Raw genomic sequence first — 22,473 nt, 5'->3', positions numbered from 1 at the left:
TTTAGAACTAGGGATGAAATTTTCCTCTTACCAAGAAACACCAATATTTTTCGCTATTTATGAGAGTCACGTTAATGACTTATTTAAGGTGTTGAATGAAGTCACGAGGAAGCCTTTAAGGTAAATTTATATTTAATTGTTATTTACTATCGTATTGTTTTTTATTACATCCCAGGGGACATAAATGCCTTACTGTGCTTATGAGGAGAGACAATTTCACCGCCAGACCTATGCACTCACAGGTCCCTGGGAAATTTAGAAAAAAATATGTAATAATACTCATCTCCAGCATAATATCATGCTCATGCATAATCCGTAAGATACCTGTCTCATTAGCAACAACCTTCACCTGTGCTGTGACATAATCAAGGCTCACCTGCATCAATAACAACATCACTAAGATTCTATGAATCTGAAGGTGTGAATTACACAAATGCACAGGGGAGCTTTGTGTTTTTCTTTTTTGCTATGTGGTTATCAGCATGTATATATATATATATATATATATATATATATATATATATATATATATATATATATATATATATATATATATATATATATATATATATATATATATATGTGTGTGTGTGTGTGTGTGTGTGTAACTGATCGCACTTATGGGGGGTGATTTATGGATGGTAGTACAGTGGAAGGTCCCCTCAGAATATCGAATCAGCACAAACAAACTTCAAATATTTATTTTAATAATTTCCGTGATCTGGACTGGTGTTTCTGAGACGCAACAGGTAATAGTATGACATTTGTATTAATTCCTCAGCACATCCTTACATCACTAGAAAAACATTAGCTGTAAAAAAAATAGTTATACTGGTCCCAATGTAAGCTCACACGACCCAATAATCATACAAGACCCGAGCATGTCCTATTACACACCGAGCGTCCCAAGACAGCAGATTATATGACCTCACCACCCAGGCAACGCTGAGTTAAATCCCACTCTCCTCCCTTTAAAAGATACCTGACGGGTCCCCTACCTCAGCATCCCCTCACCAACATTTTCATAAAATATCATAACGGCCAGATACCGAACAAGATAATCATAAAATATTATGGGGTGATATCTCCAAAGACCAATATCATTAAGGGCATATCATACTTTTTCAAGTCCGAATTTCTCTCGAACTAATATGTATTCTTATGTAAAATTTAATTCTAAGAGGAGTTTCTTTTCTGTTACTTTTTCCCAAAATTGCATTATCATGTTCAAAATCGCGATTTTCTGATTTGAAGGGTGCCTAACGCAGCCTCAGGGCACCCAAAAATAAAGCGTGCTGCTGTTCTGCATATGATTTAGTCAAAAAGCTGCTTCTCTAACATCATCCTTGCTTTCTTGCGTGCTTCAACACCTCTGGATGATGAAAAAATGTTTAGATTTCACGTAAAACATAAGAAGTTTAAGTGGTGCTTCACTTTGATGTTGCAGTACATTTAGAAGTAGAAGTTAAGGCAACTTCACGAGGACCTCGAGCCTCCTCAACACCTCCCCCTTCAGTCCGTGCTCCGTTATCCACATCAGCAAGATGGCCTGTGCAGTAGTGAGCCACCTGGATTGGTTCAGAGGTCCGCACTTGAGACCAGCCAACTGTGGACTGAGACTTCCAGACTTGATGGCTTTGATCAGAAGATAGCAGTTGTGCTGGTCGGTGGAGACTAGCTCTACTGGCAGCTATATGATATCTTCTGTTCCTTCCACTGGTTTGAAGTTGACCTCAAGTTCATTCACTTTCTCAAGAAGTTTCACAATAGGCTCACTGAAGCCTGAACAGGGAGTTACAGGGCCGTCCAGCTTGATGATTAAGTGCCTCAGGGGGAGCTCGTTCACATGGAGCTGACAGATCCTGAACACGTTGTGTCTAGCCTGAGGCTGCTGAGGAGCCAGACTACCGAGGTCAGGAACATCATTTCTGATGCAGTGATAAGAGGGGCTTACCGCGCTCATCCTGAGAACATCCTGGCTTCATTCCTGCGCAGTGACGATGAGCATCAGAGAAATTTTGGTGTGAGGCAGATAGAGAAGATCAGAGAAGGAAGAGACTTTGGTGAGACGACAGTGAGGCCCCATAAAAATCCCAAAGTCAATGTGGGGACCCGGACAAGAGCCCCCCGGAACAAAAGCCACCTAGGACAAAAGCCCCTACGACAAAAGTCCCTATGACAAAAGCCTTCAGTAAAAGAGCAAAATAGGACAGAAGCCCCCTGTTTTTTTATAAAAGAGAGGGTCATTAGAATTATTAAAAATATATAGATTTAAATATGAAATTAAAACAATTTAAATAACTAGAATATTATAACTCTTTAAATTTTGATATAAAACACTACAAGTGATCGTGGGCCCTTCGTGCCCGGTGGAGAGTCCGGGGGTACAGTTTACCGAGGTTGTTATAATCATGGTCGTGGTTGTTATAATCATGGTCCTGGTTGCTATAATCATGGTCGTGGTTGTTATAGTCATGATCTTATATGTTATAATCATAGTCGTCTTTGTTAAAATCCTGGTCGTGGTTGTTATAATCATAGTCGTGGTTGTTATAATCATAGTCGTGGTTGTTATATTCATGGTCAAGCTTGTTAAAATCATGGTCATGGTTGTTATAATCATGGTCTTGGTTGAAATAATCATGGTCCTCATTGTACTAATTACGGAGGTGGTTGTTATAATCATAGACGTGGTTGTTAAAATCTTGGTCGTGGTTGTTATAATCTTAGTCGTGGTTGTTATAATCATGGTCGTGGTTGTTATAATCATAGACGTGGTTGTTAAAATCTTGGTCGTGGTTGTTATAATCTTAGTCGTGGTTGTTATAATCATGGTCGTGGTTGTTATAATTCATCGTGGTATTTGTGGTCGTGGTTGTTATTATCATGGTCGTGCTTAGACTACCGCTTTTCATAGATTCAGTACTTGAGTACATTCATAGTAGTGGCTGTTGTCATGGTCGTGGTTGTTATAATCATGGATGTGGTTGTTATAATCATGGTCATGGTTGTTATAATCATGGTCGTGGTTATTATCATAGTCGTGGTTGTTATAATCATAGTCGTGGTTGTTATAATCATCGACGTGGTTGCTTTAAACATGGTCGTGGTTGTTATAATAATGGTCGTGGTTGTTATAATCATAGTCGTGCTTGTTATAATCTTTGTCGTGGTTGTTATAATCGTGGTCGTGTTTGTTATATTCATGGTCGTGGTTGTTATAATCATAGTTGTGGTTGTTATAATCATGAATGAGGTTGTTATAATCATGGTCATGGTTGTTATAATCATGGTCGTGGTTGTTATAATCATGGTCGTGGTTGTTATAATCATATTCGTGATTGTTATAATCATGGTCGTGGTTTTTATATTCATGGTCGGTCTTCTTATAATCATAGTCGTGATTGTTATAATCATGGTCGTGGTTGTTATAATCATGGTTGTGGTTGATATAATCATGGTCGTGGTTATGATCATAGTCGTGGTTGTTATAATTATAGTTGTGGTTGTTATAATTATGGTCGTGAGTGTTATAATCTCGGTCGTGGTTGTTATAATCATGGTCGTGGTTGTTACAATCATGGTCGTGTTTGTTATAATCATGGTCGTGGTTTTTAAAATCATAGTGGTGGTTGTTTTAATCATAGTCGTGGTTGTTATAATCATGGTCGTGGTTGCTATAATCATGGTCGTGGTTGTTATAATCATGGTCGTCTTTGTTATAATCATGGTCCTGGTTGTTATAATCATGGTCCAGGTTAGTATATAACAACCACGACCATGATTATAAAAACCACATCCATGATTATAACAATCACGACAATGATTATAACAACCACGACCATGATTATAACAACCAGGACTATAATTATAACAACCACGACTATGATTATAACAACCACGACCATGATTATAACCACCACGACTATGATTATAACATGACCCGCACACCACGTAGAACAACCCTCGACCATGATTATAATATAACAACACGACACGATATCGACCATGATTATAACAACTACGACCAGAGTTATAACAACCACGACCATGATTATAACAACCACGGCTATGATTATAACAAGCACGATCATGAATATAACAACCACGACCTTGATTATAACAACCATGACTAAGTTTATTACAGCCACGACCATGATTATAACAACCACGACTATGATTATAACAAGCACCACCATGATTATAATAATGACGACCATGATTTTAACAACCACGACCATGTTTATAACAACCACGACTATGATTAAACAAGCACGACCATGAATATAACAACCACTATCTTGATTATAACAACCACGACTATGATTATAACAATCACGACTATGATTATAACAACCACGACCATGATTATAACATTCACGACGATGATTATAACAACCACGACCATGGTTATAGGAACCACGACCGTGATTATAACAACCACGACCATTATTAAAACAACCACGACTATGATTATAACAACCACGACATTTAATAACGACCACGACCATGATTATAACAACCACGACTATGATTATAACAACCACGACCATGAATATAACAACCATGATTATGTTTATAACAACCACAACCATGATTATAACAAGCACGACCATGATTATAAACACCAAGACCGTGATTATAACCCTCACGACCATGATTATAACAACCACAACTATGTTTATAACAACCACGACGATGATCATAACCCCCAACCATTATTATAACAACCAAGACCTTGATTTTAACAACCAGGACCATGATTATAACAACCAGGTTGTTATAATCATAGTCTTTGTTGTTATAATCATGGTTGTGGTTGTTATAAACTTAATCATGGTTGTTATAATCATGGTCGTTTTTTGTTATAATCATAGTCCTGGTTGTTATAATCATGGTCGTGGTTGTTATAATCATAGTCCTGGTTGTTATAATCATGGTCGTGGTTGTTATAATCATAGTCGTGGTTGTTATAATCATGGTCGTGGTTGTCTGGACTTTGTTTTGAGACTACCTGATGCTTGGTAAGCATGACAACATAGTGCTGTTATTGTTTTGATGATTCATTAATGAACCACTGGGATATATCATCATGTATATTAATTAATGGGTAAAATTTTAGTTTATCTACCATAAGTATTCGGATGTTTAGATTCAAGATAGGTTATATTGGGTAAATTTAAAGTTTTGGTCATCCCTGTACATGCAGACTATGTTTTTCTGGTGATTTGCAATGTGTTATGAACGATTTTTAACCTTCATTTCTATCGGAAATCACTAGTTTTGAGTTACTAATCCACCCCCCCCCCCCACCTTACTGGCTTACCGGTGTATGTTACGCTAATCTTATAACTTATAATATAACTCATCATACTCCAACCTAGCCTATACTAACATATGACCTGTATTTTCTTATGCCATCGAAAATGTTTTGAAACAGAAATCCTGTAGAGATAATGTGTCTTATTGTTTAAAGTACTTAATCCCATTGTTAGAATCTTAAGGTTCCCCAGATGACCAAAACCAAAATAATACCAATATTGTTTGGAGTGTTTATACTATGAAATTTGTTGTATGGGCAGCTAATATTCATTGAATTAGTTAATGTTCTTAGTAATATTTATATATTCAATATAGTATTATTGTGTTGCACATTAAAGCACAATTGATTATCTAATATTTATTAACTGAACCGATCAGCCGAGAAGGTTGGACAACTACTCCCAGGATTCATAAAGGCAGATGAAAGAATTTTACCAAAAGTAGATGTCATTATGATAGCAGAGTATTATCCAGAGCTCTGCCATCCAGCTATGAAGCACGAAAAATCTGCGGTGGAGCCCCGCAGCAGGCAGATTTGCTTACAGAGCTCCAACCAAACCTCACCGGTGGTATAGGCGGAAGAGGTGACCAACATGAAACCCAACTTTTACACCGTCGAAAGAAGGCAATGCATAATATTCAGGATACTAAGGTGAAACCCAACAAACTGGGCTCTTCCCTGTCGTTGCAACACTTGCACCAGTGGATCAGGAAGAGGGAGAGCCAAGAAGTGTGGTCGTAGTCTGCGTTCCTGCCTCATCACATAAATCAACTCATGCACAGCCATCATGCAGCTCATCATACTCCTCATCATCATCATCAAAAGTCCTCTGGCGACGGACGAGTGGCGATGGGGACAGGCAGAGATGACTACCGGGAGTCTCTAGTCACAACTCTTCACGTGAGAGGCACAGAGAAGATGGTTGTTTATGCATTAGGATCTAGGCAGCAGTGCAATCCGGTCCTGTCTGTGCGACTGAGCAGTCCATTCGTGGAGCTACTCTGCACACCCCACATGGGGAAGGGGCTAGAAAAGGTGCCCTAAACATAGCCTGCCTGAAGAACCAACCTGACTGGGCAACCGCCCCCAGTAATGCCATCCTTATTCGGTCGTAAACACAATTATGATCACATACAACCTTTTGTGGTGGCTGCATGGAATGTCAGGACCCTTCTGGATACTGGCACAAATGGACGTCCTGAAAGAAGAACCACCCTTGTGGCAAAAGAGCTGGCTAGATATAACATCGACATAGTAGCCATTAGTGAGTCCCGGCTCCCAGATAAGGGTCGACTCACAGAACTGGGGTCTGGCTATACCTTTTTCTGGAAGGGTAAGCCTGCTGCGGAAAGAAATTGCATTTATGGAGTTATTTTTGCCATCCGCCAACGCATCCTTCACAGGCTAACTGAAATGCCTGTTGGGATCAACGAGTGCCCCATAAACGCTCAGAGAGTCCCACTGAATCACTCACGTTTTGCCTTTTTCATAAGTGCATACGCCTCAACACTGGATGCAGAGGAAGACAACAAGAAGGCCTTTTATAACGACCTTGACTGAGTGCTAACGTCTATCCCCAGAGAAGATAAGGTTGCGCTACTTGGTGAGTTCATTGCCAAAGTTGGTAGAGATGCTAAAATTTTGCAGGGAACCATAGGAGGGAAATGGACTAGGCAAGTGTATTCCCAACTGCCTACTCCTCCTCAGCAAGTGTGCTGCACACGACCTCACTTTCACCAATACCTTATTTAGGCAGGCCGACAAGTTCAAGGGTCCGTGGCAACCCCCTATTATCCAAACATTGGCATCTCATTGAGTACATCATTGTCAGAGAAAGAGTCGCCGAGATGTCCTCATCACCTGATCAATGAGTGGCTCAGACAACTACGACATTGATCATCGGCTCGTCAGAGCTAAGTTCTCACTTCATGTTGTCCCGATACGGCGAACGTAACATGCCTCCAGAAGAGGTTTTAATACTAAGCGTCTGGAAGATCCAAGGGTAGCACATGATTTCAGAGAGCAGCTCGAACATGGGCTGATAAGCAACCCAAGAACAAACAACCCAAATCCCAGTGCCGAATGGAGTATTCTCGACACTGTCATGACAAAGACCTGCAGAGAGACCCTTGGCCAGGTCGAAGGAATGCACCAAGACTGGTTTGTTGAAATTGACCTGGAAATCAATGTACTCGTCGATGATAAACGTGCTACTTTAATTGACTGGCAAAACAACCCTCACTATAGGACCAAAGCTGAGACCTTTCCCAGGAAAAACATGATTGCCAACGCGAACTTCGCAAACCAAAGAATGGCTGGTTTAAAAATAAAGCATGTGAAACTCAAAAACATGCAGATTAACACACGATGATACAGCCCCCACTTGAAAGGTAACTCCCTAATTAAAGACGAAGAAGGCACCCGTCAGCACTGGATAGAGCACTACCATTCTCTGCTCAACCGAAACACTGATGTGGATGTCCTGACTACCCAGCAGGTCCCTCAGCATCCAGAAGTGACCCATCTCAACTATCCTCCATCCTTGGATGAGATAGCTACTGCCATCAAGGGATGAAAAACAACAAAGCCTCAGGGCCTGACGGAATCCAAGTCGAGGTGTGTGAGGGAGGAGGACCTCTGCTTACTAGTCGTCTCCACTCTCTCCTGGAGAATATTTGGGAAAAAGAGGAAATCTCCAAGCTCTTAAGGATGCTTCTACCGTCACTAGTTATAAGAAAAAGGGACACCAGTCAGACTGTGGCAACTACCGCGGGATCTTACTGCTGTTCGTAGCTGGAAAGATTATCGCCTGAGTCCTCCTAAACAGACTTCTTCCTGAGTCAGAAAATTTTCTCCCAAAATCTCAATGTGGCTTTAGACAATCACATGGCGTCACTGACATGAACTTTTGCTGCCCGCAAGATACAGGAAAAGTGCAGAGAACAGCGTCGTGACCTATACATGGCCTTTATCGACCTAACCAAGGCCTTCGAATCGGTCAACAGAGGAGCTCTCTGGCAACCTTCAGCCCTTTGGATGCCTACCAAAATTCATGGCCATTGTGAGGCAACTCCGCGACGGTATGAACGGCAGTGCCCTGCACAATCGAATCCAGTTTAAGTTCTTCCCCATCCAAACGTAGGTAAAATAAGGATGTGTACTGGCACCAACTCTCGTTTCCATTTTCTTGGCTGCCTTCCTTAATCGTGCTAGTGCCAATTTAGCCGGTGGGGTGGACATAGAGTACCGGATGAAGGATCATTTTGAAATAAGACGACTCCAGGCAGGAACAAAGGTGTCGGCAGCTTCCACTACGGAACTTCAGAATGCAGACGACCTCACCCTTGCCGCTCACACTGAGCGTGACCTGCAGGAGATCCTGAACACCTATGCAGATGCGTATGCACACTTCGGCCTTGAGGTGAATGTGTGTAAGACTCAGATTCTCTCTCAGCCTTCCCCAGGTTCAGCCACACCTCCACCATCCATCCAGCTTAATGGTACTACCCTCTCTAATGTTATCCACTTTTAGTATCTCGGCTCCCTCCATCGATGAAGAGATTCAACATCGGATCAGATGTGCATCTCAAGCCTTTGGCAGAGTCCGGACCAGTATCTTCAGCTGTAGGTAGCTGAAATTATCTACAAAGTTGCATGTATATCGAGCAGTGGTCCTCCCCACCCTGCTATATGGCAGTGAGACTTGGGCTACATACAGGAGGCACCTCAAGGCACTTGAAAACTTTCACCAACGTAGTCTACGTTCCATCTTCCGAGTTCGCTGGGAAGACAAGAGAACAAATGCCAGTATTCTTGCTGACACCAACTGTAGGAGCATCGAGGCTACCATTATCCATGAACAACTACGTTGGACTGGCCATATTACCCGCATGGACGACAGTAGACTGCAAAAGCAGCTAGTTTACAGTCATCTAACGAATAGTAAACGTAATGCTGACGGGCAACTAAAAAGGTATAAACATAGTCTTAAGACATACCTGAAAAGTGCCAGTCGACCCCCTTTACATGGGAGAACATCACTTCATACCGTAACGCTTGGAGGATCACCACACGAGAAGTTGTCAATGCTTTTGAATTAGCCCGACTGCAAACCGAGGCAGATAAGCACTAGCACCGGAAGGACGCTGCCGCCGCCCCTCCCACACTAGATGGAGCTGTCCACATGTGCAACATCTGTGAACGATTCTGCCGGGCTCGTGTCGGCCTCTTTAGCCACCTTAAAACTCACCAACCTAGGTGACATCATTGATAACCGATATCATTGTGTCATAGCTGGATGACCATCATACTCGATTCCGAGTTATAGTAAAGTAGTAGTAGTGTGTGTGTGTGTGTGTGTGTGTTTAATTTTTATGTTCAGTATGTAATAGCAATACGTTTCCAATATTTATATGTAATTATATAATGTACCATATTATTTGTATATGAGTGTATGTGTGTTTGTCATCTCCGGCTTTAGTTTTTAATAAAGCTAAAATTTATCCCGAAGGTGAAATTTTGGGACTGATCACCCACAAAAAGCCTACTCTTCTGTCTATCAGCGCAGTCGAGAGCCTCAACATTTTACTGAATCCAAATAAATAACGGGAGGCTTTCGATGTTCTCATAGACGAAATAAAGTCTAAGTAAGCCTGTAGAGGCCTTATAGTGCAGTGATAATACTCCTAGTTCCCAGTCGGAGGTCCTGAGTTTTAATCCTTGTCGAGTCAGGACTTCTGCGTGGGAACTGGGAGCGCTATCATGGCTTACATATAGAATTCAGAGATTTATTGATAGCTGTGGATCTGCTTTATATGTATTAAATATTAATTCAGTATTTGAAAAGAATGAATTCATTTCCATAAACTTTCAACAAAAGCAAAGAACGAAGTTCACTATGATACTTCTACAATTTTTTTCTGACTGAGTGTGCTTCCGCCAGGGGTGTGCCACGTGACCTTAGATAATAGCAGGTTCTGGCTCCAGACGTTCTCCCTACCTCATTTAAAGGTGAATCATTGCATGCTTTACCCAGTCGTCCCTAGCGGGAGCTCAAATAATGTATATAAGATGTTTCAGGTGGTGGACTAACAGTAGTGGTAAGACTTACGTCAACCACAGCCTGATGCACTTACAAAATACCACGCCCATCACTTGTCTTATGCTAAGGAAGTTTTTTATGTTAATTTGTGCTTTTGTCTGTTACTTTAAATGCCATCAGTGAGGTAAATGTTAATTTGTGTGCCTAGAGAAGTGCTCTCTCTTCTCACTGAAAAATAGGCGAGAGAAACAAAGAATACATAGACAACTTTTATTTTTATATAAATTTGTATGAACAATAATTGATACTATTATTACAATTAGTAACGGCAAAATTTTAAAACACACACACACACACACACACACACAGACACACACACACACACACAGACACACACACACACACACAGACACACACACACACACACACACACATATATATATATATATATATATATATATATATATATATATATATATATATATATATATATATATATATATATATATATATATATATATATATATATTATATATGACCTGTATTAAGCAACCTATATATGGAATTCTTTGAAAAGAAACTATTAAGTAATATTTTACCACCCTCAGCAGTCTGGTTTAGATATGTTGATGATGTATTATGTCTCTGGCCATGTAATGAGGACCTAAAAGCTTTCCTACCACAACTTAACAACTTAGCCCCCTCGATCAAATTCACTGTGGAATTAGAGCAAGACTGTAAATTGCCATTCCTAGACTGTCTGATACACAGAATAGGTAACACTTTTAAGTTCAGTATTTATAGAAAACCAACTAATGTGTGTTCATACATTCATTATTATTCTGCCCACCATAATAAAGTCAAACAGTCAGTATTTTCAACAATGTTTTTACGTGCCTTGAGAATTTGCAGTCCGGAATTCATCGATGAGGAATACAAATATATATATAATATTGGCTCAAACCTTAAATACCCTAGATCTTTCATAGACAAATGCTTAAACATTACTAAGAAAACTTTTTATAGAACTGACCCCAAGCCCACCCATGACCATAAGAATATCTTAATATTACCATTTCACAAAAATTTCTCACACATTCCTGCACAGCTAAAAACCTGGAACGTCAATGTGGCATTTAAAAACTCATGCACTGTTAAACAAATGTTAATCAAGAACTCCCCCAACAACACAATTGGTTGCATTTATAAAGTTCCTTGCAAGGAATGTAATATGTTTTACTTAGGCCAGACAGGTAAAGATCTTGCAACTAGAATTAAACAACACAAATACAGTGTTAGGACAGGCCAGGAATCCAATGCTCTGTTTGTTCATTTGAGGGATAACAAGCATTGCATTGACTGGGATAATGCCTCCTCAATATTACCATGTAAGTCAATTGACAGTAGGAACATCATAGAATCTAGTCTTATTAAACATACCGAAGCATTCAACATGAATTTGAGTAACAGCATGTACAAGCTGGACAATTTTGTAATTAAGAAGATTTGTGATCAGGTGAGAAGGCCGGGTCACTTGACCATCTGACCTGACCACCAACCGTTGTGTGCTATTTAAAGATTAGTAGGGTCATTACCTAATACCTGACCATTGTGGACCTGGTCTCACCCTCCTCTGTATATATACACCTTGATTTGTATTACTCTCTCTAGTCTGTACTCACCCCTGAAGATGTGAATTACACGAAAGCGCTTGGGAACTTCGTGTTTTCTTCTTTCCTTGTGGTTATCAGCATATACCTACAGTGATTTACTTATATATATATATATATATATATATATATATATATATATATATATATATATATATATATATATATATATATATATATATATATATATATATGCAGATAACCACAAGGAAAGAAGAAAACACGAAGTTCCCAAGCGCTTTCGTGTAATTCACAACTTCAGGGGTGAGTACAGACTAAGGAGCAGTACAAAACAAGGTATCACGCGCACCTACAGTAATTTACCTGCATATATATATGTAACCGGTCGGAATTTACTGGACTTTAATTTCTCACTTGACTTGGGGTTTATTAAAGATTGTTAGATGGCAATTGCAGTGGAAGCACCCCTTTGAGAAAAATCCCGAACCAGCACAAGAACACTTAAATCTACTTAACAAAATGACTTGTCCGTGACCCGTGGAAGGATAGCGTCTGTGACTGGGATGAATGAGACACACTGTAAAATTTAGACACTTTTATTCCCTCCAACACTGCAAACACAACCAAATAATGGTACACCAATATGCGCACCTCTTAACTTGAACTTAAAACACTACTCTGGGGAATAAAAGTTATACATGATATTGAAATTATTAGAAACTCAGGCAACAATAAATTTAAAGTATTAAGAAATGTTGCTTGCACACATGAAACAGGCCTTAAGGGCTTTCAACAAAATTATATCACCCCAACAGATGCACAATTCCTACCCTAACTTAAACACTACTCTGGGGAACAAAGGTTATACCTGAGATTGGAATTATAAAGAAAAATTAAATGCATTAAAGGAATTAAATCACAGTATCACTCTGGTTCCACTTAGTGACACAAACATTCAAAAACAATACTATCAAAATCAATTAAGAACTATTACCACACACGTCAAGATAATATCAGTAACTGAAAAAATGGTACTAACTACACACAAAAATATTGTCACTATTATTAAGATGTTACTGGGTCCACCAATACTCGTGAACCATGCTTCACCCAACTCAACATACACCCGTAATAAGGGAGATAAAATGTTTCTCTAGGTATCCCCTAGACTCCTGGTCTCAGTGTGTGACCATTAATCTACTCAGATAGCCTCAGTGTACTCTCAGTGCGTCCATGGGCGGGAAGAGAGAACGCCAACAGGTGACTATGGCCAGTAGGTAATACTTCAATCTGACCGAGGACACGTGGTGTTGTGCACCCAAGTGGTAAGAACTGATCACCCAATGCTAATGCTGGCCCGGTATCCTTTTAGTTGTCGGGAGCACTCGTTCACTCAAGAGATCCTTTGCTCCCCGCTAACCAGTGACAAGCCTGTACTGATCGTTCCAACGGCGACAATCGCCAATCATCAATCCTCAATGGCAGTCTCAAACGGCAGTCACTCTCTCTCAGTCATCACTCTCCCAGTCAATTTCTATAAGGTCAAGTGGGTTCTGACGGAAACCTGAAATTGACTCACTGTTAGCTCTTAATAACTTTATCACTGCCCTATCTAACCCCTATCTGAGATCGAATGAGACTTACTTGTTATACTGCAACAGCGCAGCACAGGTGACTAGGCCACGTGACTATTTCTGTGACGGACGCGCAGGGATGTCTTGTTGATCCGAATGCTTTCGCATTACTGAGAGCTAGCCAACCTCGTGTCCTCTCAAGGCGTCAGCTTAGGCCTACGTGACATATTTTCCGCCTAACTAATAACTCCTTGGGACACCCGTAATATTATTCAGACTGATAAACGATCTTTAATAATTCCAAATTCAATAATAGTCCCTTAACTTCATGAATCGCATCATTATTAATTCGGCAAATTACATTTAATATCATATAGGCCTAGTTCCACAACCTCTCACTATGTGCGGGGAGCGCTCTCTTTCCTCAGACGACCTTGAAAGCTCAGTATCGCCAATGGCGCGGCGTTTGAAATTACACTGAAATTTCTGAATATTACAATCGACCCCCCTAAAAAAAGACAGCACTATCCTCATGTGCTGAGAAAAACATGCATACGACCCCCCTAAAAAATTGTTCTAAGAAACTGCATCTCACCCCTGCAACGTGCTAAACTCAGCATTCCCGTCTTCTCTTCTCGCTTTCTCTCTCCCGCTAACACTCGACCCCCCTAAAAAAAAGACAGGACTGTCCTCATGTGCTGAGAGAACAACTTAGAAACCACCTTCAACTCTGCCCTCTTCCAACTCGCAGCCAGCAACTCTATTTCTTGCCTAGCCCAACTCAAAACCAACCAGAACATCACGCTCCCCTTTTGCCTGGCCCTTAAGCTAGAGAACCAATGTCAAAATAATACCAAGTCCACATCCTGCATACTCTCCTTTGGCCTGGCCCTTGAACTAAGAGAACCAGTGTCAAAACAATACACAGTCCAAAACAAACATGCTCTCCTTTGCCTGGCCCTTGAACTAAGAGGAACCAATGTCAAAACAATACTCAGTCCAACTCAAACATGCTCTCCTTTGCCTGGCCCTTGAACTAAGAGGAACCAGTGTCAAAACAATACTCAGTCCACACGAACGCTCTCACGTCTTCAACGATCGACTCAATCCACATCTCCGAACCTCATGCCGGCAGACCAACCCTCTGACAATGTACCAGTCCATATTAGTGAGGCCCTGGACATTGCAACCATACTCCCAATCCCGCTCATGACAGCACCCACTACTCAATGCACATCTCTGACCTAACCATCTCTCCAATCCTCTCTGCCCTACTCACGACTCCTCCAACTCACCCTCGACAACCTGCCTTTTCTCATTACCATGCACACCTAAACTGTAATCGGTCGGCTTCGTCTTGTCTCTCAGCTGGAGGGCTCGATCAATATCATATAGGCCTAGTTCCACAACCTCTCACTATGTGCCGGGAGCGCTCTCTTCCCTAAGACGACCTAGAAAGCTCAGTATCGCCAATGGCGCAGCGTTTGAAATTACAATTAAGTGGTAATTCCATTTATCATTTTTAAACCATATAGGAACTTAACTAGACATGTGACCAAATATTGATTGTTCTGACCTCACTAAGTTGTGTTCTGACCTCACTAGGGGAAAGGTCACGGGGATAATTACCAGATATGGCTAGTGCTACTTGTAAACGGGGTTGTGCCCATCTGTGGACCGAGTTACAAAATACCAAGGAAAAAACCCTGAAATTAGAGCAAGAAATCTTGAAATTAAAGGAAGAGATAGCAAAGATGAAGGAAGAAACGAGACACGGAAAGCCGGTGAATGACGAATGGAAGGTTGTGAGGAGAGGGACTACCAAGCTGGTGGTCAAGAAACACACCAAGGATACAACAATGACAACAGCAGCTATGTGTACCAACCCGTTCAGTCCCATGATAGAAGCAATGGACGTTAGTACAGTCAGGGACAGGGCTGACAAGGAAGGTATAAAAACTTTAATTGTTGGTGATTCACAGGTAGGGTACTTGGACAGAGCCTTTTGTGGAAAAAATAAAAATAGGATGAGGGTGTGTTTGCCAGGGGCTGGGATGGGAGATATAGTTGACAGGATGGAAAATATCTTGTCTGGTAATGGGAACAAACCCATTATCTGCCTCAGTGCAGGAGGCAACGATATTGGCCGGTGTAGGAGTGAAGAGCTTCTTGATAAGTTCAAGACAGCTATAGATCGTATTAGGACTAAGGGAGGGATCACTATCATATGTGGTGTCTTGCCTAGAAGGAGAGTTAGCAATGAATGGTTGTCAAGGGCAGTTGGTGTCAACGGCCGTCTTGACGGATATTGCAAGTCAATATCAGTCCCATTCATTGACAACTGGGAAAACTTCCACGGCAGAAGGGTCCTTTATGCTAGGGATGGGGTGCACCTGTCTTGGGAGGGGGTGGCAACCCTGGCTGGGTCTCTAGAGGGGGCAGTTCAAAATATATCGAAGTCTGTAAACTGCTAGGGGAACATGAGGGCACGGGGGTGGAGGAGACTGCAGTGGGAGAGGGTAAACAAAGTGAAAGATTACATGGAAATAGTGTTAGGAATGACGACAAAACTAAAGCAGACAGGAAGTTTAAACCCAACCGCGGTAAAGGGAGGACTCAGAACACAACTAACTTAAATGTCTACTAAGCGAACAGTAGAAGTATGAGAAACAAAATGGATGATATTAGGGCCTTGGTATGTTCTGAAAAAATTGACAAAATAGCATTCACTGAAACATGTTTCAACCTAGATTCACGTGAGTTACCAGTCGAATACCAATTTGCGGGTTACAAATTGTTCCATACCGATAGGCAGACCAGGAAAGGAGGCGGAGTAGCAATCTATGTCAGGGATAATCTGAAGTGTGAAATAAATAAGGAAATAAAAACTGAGCCGAATACAAAAACAATTTGGATAAAATTAATCGACGGTAGGTAAAAATTAAACACAGGAGTAATATATAGACCTCCTAATCTTGATAGAGTCAATGAGAGACTTAAATGGGATGAAATGCACAGGGCTTCCATACACAACAAAGTCTGTATAGTAGGCGACTTTAACCTTGGCCAAATAGATTGGACTGACCTTACGGGTAACTCAGAATCAGAGGATTTTCTCGAAACGATCCAGGACTGTTTCCTAAGTCAACATATAACCGAACCCACCCGGGGTAGTAATATACTCGATTTAGTTCTGTCGAACAGAGAAAACCTCATTAGCAATGTCGAGGTAGGGAACGAACTTGCAAACAGCGATCACAAAGAAATTAGATTCCAGTTAGATTTTCAGGGCAGACGTAAGGAAAATTCCTCTAAAGTACCAGATTTCAGAGGGGCAAACTTTGACAGTTTTAAGAGGCAGCTGAGAGAAGGGGTGTCGCGCTTGGGATTGAACCTGACAGATGACTCCGACCTGATAACAAGATCTGAGAGAGCCGAGTTCCACGACAATTTAAATAATGAGTTACTTAATGCACAAAGGCAGAACTTACCATACAAAAAACTCAGATAAGACAACAATGACCCTAAATGGATAAATAATTATTAAAAGAACATCATTGGCCAAAGGAAGGCTACAGGTAGAAGGATAAATCATGGCGAAATTTACCTCCAGGATTATTATAAGGTATTGGCGAGTAGGGTTAAAACCGAGATATGGAAAGCCAAGAGGAATAATGAGGAAAGGATAGCAAGGAAGGCGAAGACAAACCCTAAAGGATTCTACCAAATGTATCAAACTAAAACACGAGAAAAGATTGGACCAATACTGTCAGATACCGGCGAGCTCACTGACAACGACGGAGAAATGAGCAATAATTTGAATAAATATTTTTCAACAGTTTTCACCACCGAAAATGTAAACATGACACCCGAGGCACCGACTCTATTCAGAGATAGTGAAGAAAACAAATTAAGCTACATAGTAGTGACTAGTAGCGATGTTAGTAAGCAAATAGACAAACTAAAGCCTAATAAGTCACCTGGTCCTGATGAGATATTTGCCAGAGTATTAAAGGAATGTAAGGAAGAGCTTAGTATGCCCTTAGCAAAGTTGTTTAACATGTCCTTAAAAACAGGTTTAGTACCAGAATCCTGGAGGATAGTGAATGTAATACCGATTTTCAAGATGGGGGATAGATCACTGTCCTCTAACTACCGCCCAATCAGCCTAACATCAATAGTAGGCAAATTACTTGAATCAATCATTTCAAACTCTATTCGAAACCACCTGGAGAAGCACAAGTTGATCAATGATTCCCAACATGGCTTCAGAAGCGGGCGTTCATGTCTAACTAATCTATTAACATTCATTTCATCAGTTTTCGAATTGGTGGACGATGGGCACAATTATGATGTGGTATATCTCGACTTTAGCAAAGCCTTCGACAGAGTCCCCCACGAAAGACTAATTAGAAAGGTAGAAGCACATGGCATCAAAGGTAATATCCTTAAATGGATTAGGGCGTGGCTACAGGACAGGAAACAGCGAGTGAGCATTAACGGCACTAAGTCCCATTGGTGCAACGGTAATAGTGGTGCTCCCCAAGGCTCAGTATTTGGACCATTATTATTTATTACATGCATAAACGACATAGATATCGACATAGACAGCAACATAAGTAAATTTGCTGATGACACTAAAATAGGACGTGTTATTAAATCTGACGAGGACTCCTCAAAACTATAAGAAGATCTAAACAAATTTTTCGAATGGTCTGAAAAATGGCAGATGAAATTCAACGTGGACAAATGTAAAGTACTCAGTATAGGTGATGTAAACAGGGAAACCAGATACCAGATGAACAACGATGCCATAGAGAAATCCGACTGCGAGAGAGATTTAGGAGTAATGATAAGTGGGAACCTTAAGCCAAGTAAACAATGTGTTTTTGCTCTTAACAAGGTTAATAAAGTACTTGAGTTCATACAAAGGAGTGTTAGTTACAAGACTAGCGAGGTCATCCTAAAACTGTATCTTGCGCTTATGAGACCACACCTGGATTACCCAGTTCAGTTCTGGTCACCGTATTACAGAATGGATATAGAATCCTTGGAAAGAATTCAGAGGAGAATGACAAGACTAATCCCGGGCATTAGGAACCTTGAGTATAGAGACAGGTTAAAGCATCTTAATTTGCACTCCTTCGAGAGACGTAGAGCGAGGGGCGACCTGATAGAGGTGTATAAGTGGAAGTCAGGGCTAAACAAAGGGGACATTACAAAGGTACTCAAACTATCCAACCAGGAGCGAACTCGTAACAATGGTTTTAAATTAGACAAATTTAGATTTAGGCGCGAAATAGGTAAATGCTGGTTTGGAAACAGAGTAGTGGATGAATGGAACAATGTTACCAAATATCATTAACTCGAATATGCTGAATAGCTTCAAACAAAAGGTTGGATGCATATATGAGCAATAGGGTTTTGGTGTAAATGGGACTGCTCAGTATGGGCCAATAGGCCCGCTGCAGTTTCCTCCATTCTTATGTTCTTATGTTCTTATTAACTTGGGGTGATGGAATGTTAGCAACTGTTACCCATGTCAGGCAATTCATATACAGTAACAGCACTGAACACATTTCAGATGGTTGACACTGAATATAAGCCTGTATTAGTTTATTTAACGAAAAATAGAATGGCTACCCAGATTTTAATAATCTGATATCCTTCGAACTAAACAAGCTAACAACATGAAAATTGGTGTGATAAAAGCTTTTAATAATATACGACATTAACAAAAATAAGACTAAATATAGGCTAATATTAAAAAAAATATTTTAGCAAACACAAAAAAATGGCTGCCTGAGCCCATTTCCTTGTTTTAAATAAAATACGATATCTCAAAAAATATACATCTAATCTCATGCGATTTGGCATGTATGAATCTTTTAATAAATTAGAAAGGTAAAATAAATATTGAGCTTGAAAATGACAAATCTCTTTTATTATTTAAAAAAGGGCGACTGTACTCCATTTTTTATTTCACTCATACATGACATATCTTAAACATAAAACACAAACACAAACAATTTGAAAATAAAGTACATCTTTTGTCATCTGCAGTCTAGTCAAAGCCTTCATTAGCACTATTAGGTGGATTCCGACAGGTTCCACCACGGCAACCACACACAGCAGTACATCTTTGGTCTTTTGCATGACAACTGCATCTTGTTGTTTCACAGTTCTTGCACTGACATTGGGTAAGCTTAAGGTAAACACTGGGAAACGATTCTTCACTCATCAGAAGAGGAAGTATGTTTCCAGTTTAAGGGTCTTTCTACCAACCATTGTTAATACGTGCACGTTTGATGTGTTGTAGTAGAGAGAACTGGGTTGGTGGATATTTTTCAGGTTCCTTTGTACCTTTGATGAACATCTTGTAAATCTTGCAAATAATATAATTACTCTTGTGTCATTATGTTCATGGAGTAGAGCCTGCAGATCAACTCTGATACTTTTTGCTGTCATTCCATTCAGAGCACCTCGTCCGAGGTCATTTAGCAAAGTGCAGTGCTTCTTGATTATTTTCCAGGCTGTTGTTTTTCCAATGCCACATAACTGGCTGGCTGTGTCACATCCAGTTAGTGCATGAAAGCCTGAGAGGTTATTGTGGAGAACTGGGACAATGTCTGTGTCGTGTACGGTTGCAGCTTCGTTGTTCGATGTGCCAGTCCGAAACCAAACCCCTGTGTTCACTTGGTTCGCCATCAGTGTCTCTTGAGTTTACGACTATTTGTTATTATCCTCGAATAGCTAATGGTTTGCCAAGGAGGGTTATTCAGGTGTCTGCTTCATCATGGATAAGCCTGAGTGAGCTGACATCTGTCCCAAGAGAGGACTCCGCAGCGGTCCTTTCAAGGAATTTCCCAATTCTGCAAAGTTGATTTTGCTTGAGCAATGAGTTCCATGCTCAATAAATTTTGCAAGTCTTGTTTGTTTTCTGGGAGATCAATAAACTTTTTCCAATTTACTTGTTTTCTATCTTTCGCTGGGTTGGTCTGTTTTTCCCCACACTGTGATTGCGCTTTGAACTTTCATACATTTTTCTTCATAGCGATTGAAGACCACATCGACTCGAGAACGTGTATCACTCAAGTGAACGAGCGAACATGTTTTGAATATATTTTCCAAATATCCTAAACTCTTGACAATTATTGGTTTTCCACTCGCTTGAACAAGAGCTTGTCCATCAATAATAACATATGTTTTGAATTTTGTGAGTGGAAGTTGTTTTTCAATAGTTGTAGCAGACTGAAGAAGTTCTCCAAGAACTGCCTTATATGTCGGTCGTAATACTCTTGATGTATCAGCAAGTGAAAAGGGCACTGGTGACAATTCATGGCAGATAATTTGTTGAGGTCAACATGACGACCATGCTGCGCTTTTGAAATTAGTAAACGTTAAAAAGAAGTTTGTCTGCTTTCACGCTTTTTTTTTATACATGTTACATGTGAGAGTGAGTGTTAGGTACATTAATTGTTTTTGCTCTTTATGAAAACCTAAATCCTTTTTGATGAGGCGCAAATCAACAAAATGTTGCATCTTTTCTTGTCCTCAGGTATGTACTGTTAACAAAGAGTCAGTGATATGTTGTGGAACAACGTCTGCAGTGGCCAGACAAAAACAATACTTGGATTTTCATGTCGAAAGATACCAAACCTGTTAATCTGGTCAACAATCTTCTGGATATCCTGCTTGTCACATTGTATCCTTGCCAGTCCCACTTCTTTCATATTTTACATGGTCTCAATTTATTTTTGTGCCTTTATGTATTATTAAAGCCTTATGCACACCAACTTTGATGATGTTAACAAGTTTATTTCAAGAGATATCAGATTTTATTAAAATCTGTCAAATATGGGCGTTTGGGCGGCCATTTTGTTTTTCGCTTAAAAATCTAATAAATGCTTAAATATTGTGTCATCCATCTGAAATGTGTTCAGTATTGGTTATATTAACTGGCTGACAGGGATGACAGTTACTAACATTCCGTCACCCGAAAAATTATTTCCAGTGGCTTTTTTTCAGATTTTGCCTCTAGTCTAAACCATCTGTGTCCAGGATCTTCTCTGTGATGAATAAAATTTTCTGCCAAATAAAACACTAAAAGTGATATCATTGTAGTAAAAGAAGATAGTCTACTAATACTGTTCCTGATAAGTAATAGCATCACATAATTAATAAAAAATTACTTAATTTTTACTAATGATGGCATATTTATAAACCAGTAAAGTTGGGACTTAACTGGGTTCCTCTGTAATCTCACTTACAAACCGTACACCAACGATTACAGCCAAAAGTAAAAATTTAGAGCTTGGACCTCCATACACTATGTCCACCACTCAGCAGGCAACACGTTCCTTTCAACAAGTAGTGACAGAATGTTCCTCCGTTTCAAATTGACTCTCAGTAGTCACTCCTAGGATTAATAACGAAGACCCCAAAATCCATAATGATTGTACATGGACACCTGGCTCAGTTGGACTCAGTTGAATAAGTGACTTTAGCAGTAAGAAAGATTACATTATGTTAAATTTCTTTATAAATTCAAAGCATTTATCAAACCTCCTGTGCTCTTATTTTCACAGTCACAGTAAAGATACTTAACTCAGCCTAAGTTGTTTTGTTCTTAAAACACCCGAAATATGCTCATAAAATAATGGCATTACATGAAAGAAAACGACACAGGTATACACATATTTTAGGATATCTACAAATAGATTATATTCTACACTACGGATAATTGCCTATTCTTAATAATATTTATGTGTGTATCTTTCTTTTTTAAGAAACTTCTGATTGGTCATAAACCAAAAAAAGAGGAGGATGCGGGTGTATTTGCCAGGACCCGGCAGTGATATTGGCCAGTGTAGATGTGAAGAGCTCCTTGATAAGTTCAATGCA

Source organism: Homarus americanus, unplaced genomic scaffold (genome assembly GCF_018991925.1).
Source record: "Homarus americanus isolate GMGI-L3 unplaced genomic scaffold, GMGI_Hamer_2.0 scaffold25827, whole genome shotgun sequence".
Lineage (NCBI taxonomy): Eukaryota > Metazoa > Arthropoda > Malacostraca > Decapoda > Nephropidae > Homarus > Homarus americanus.
Note: the sequence above shows the minus strand (reverse complement) of the source record.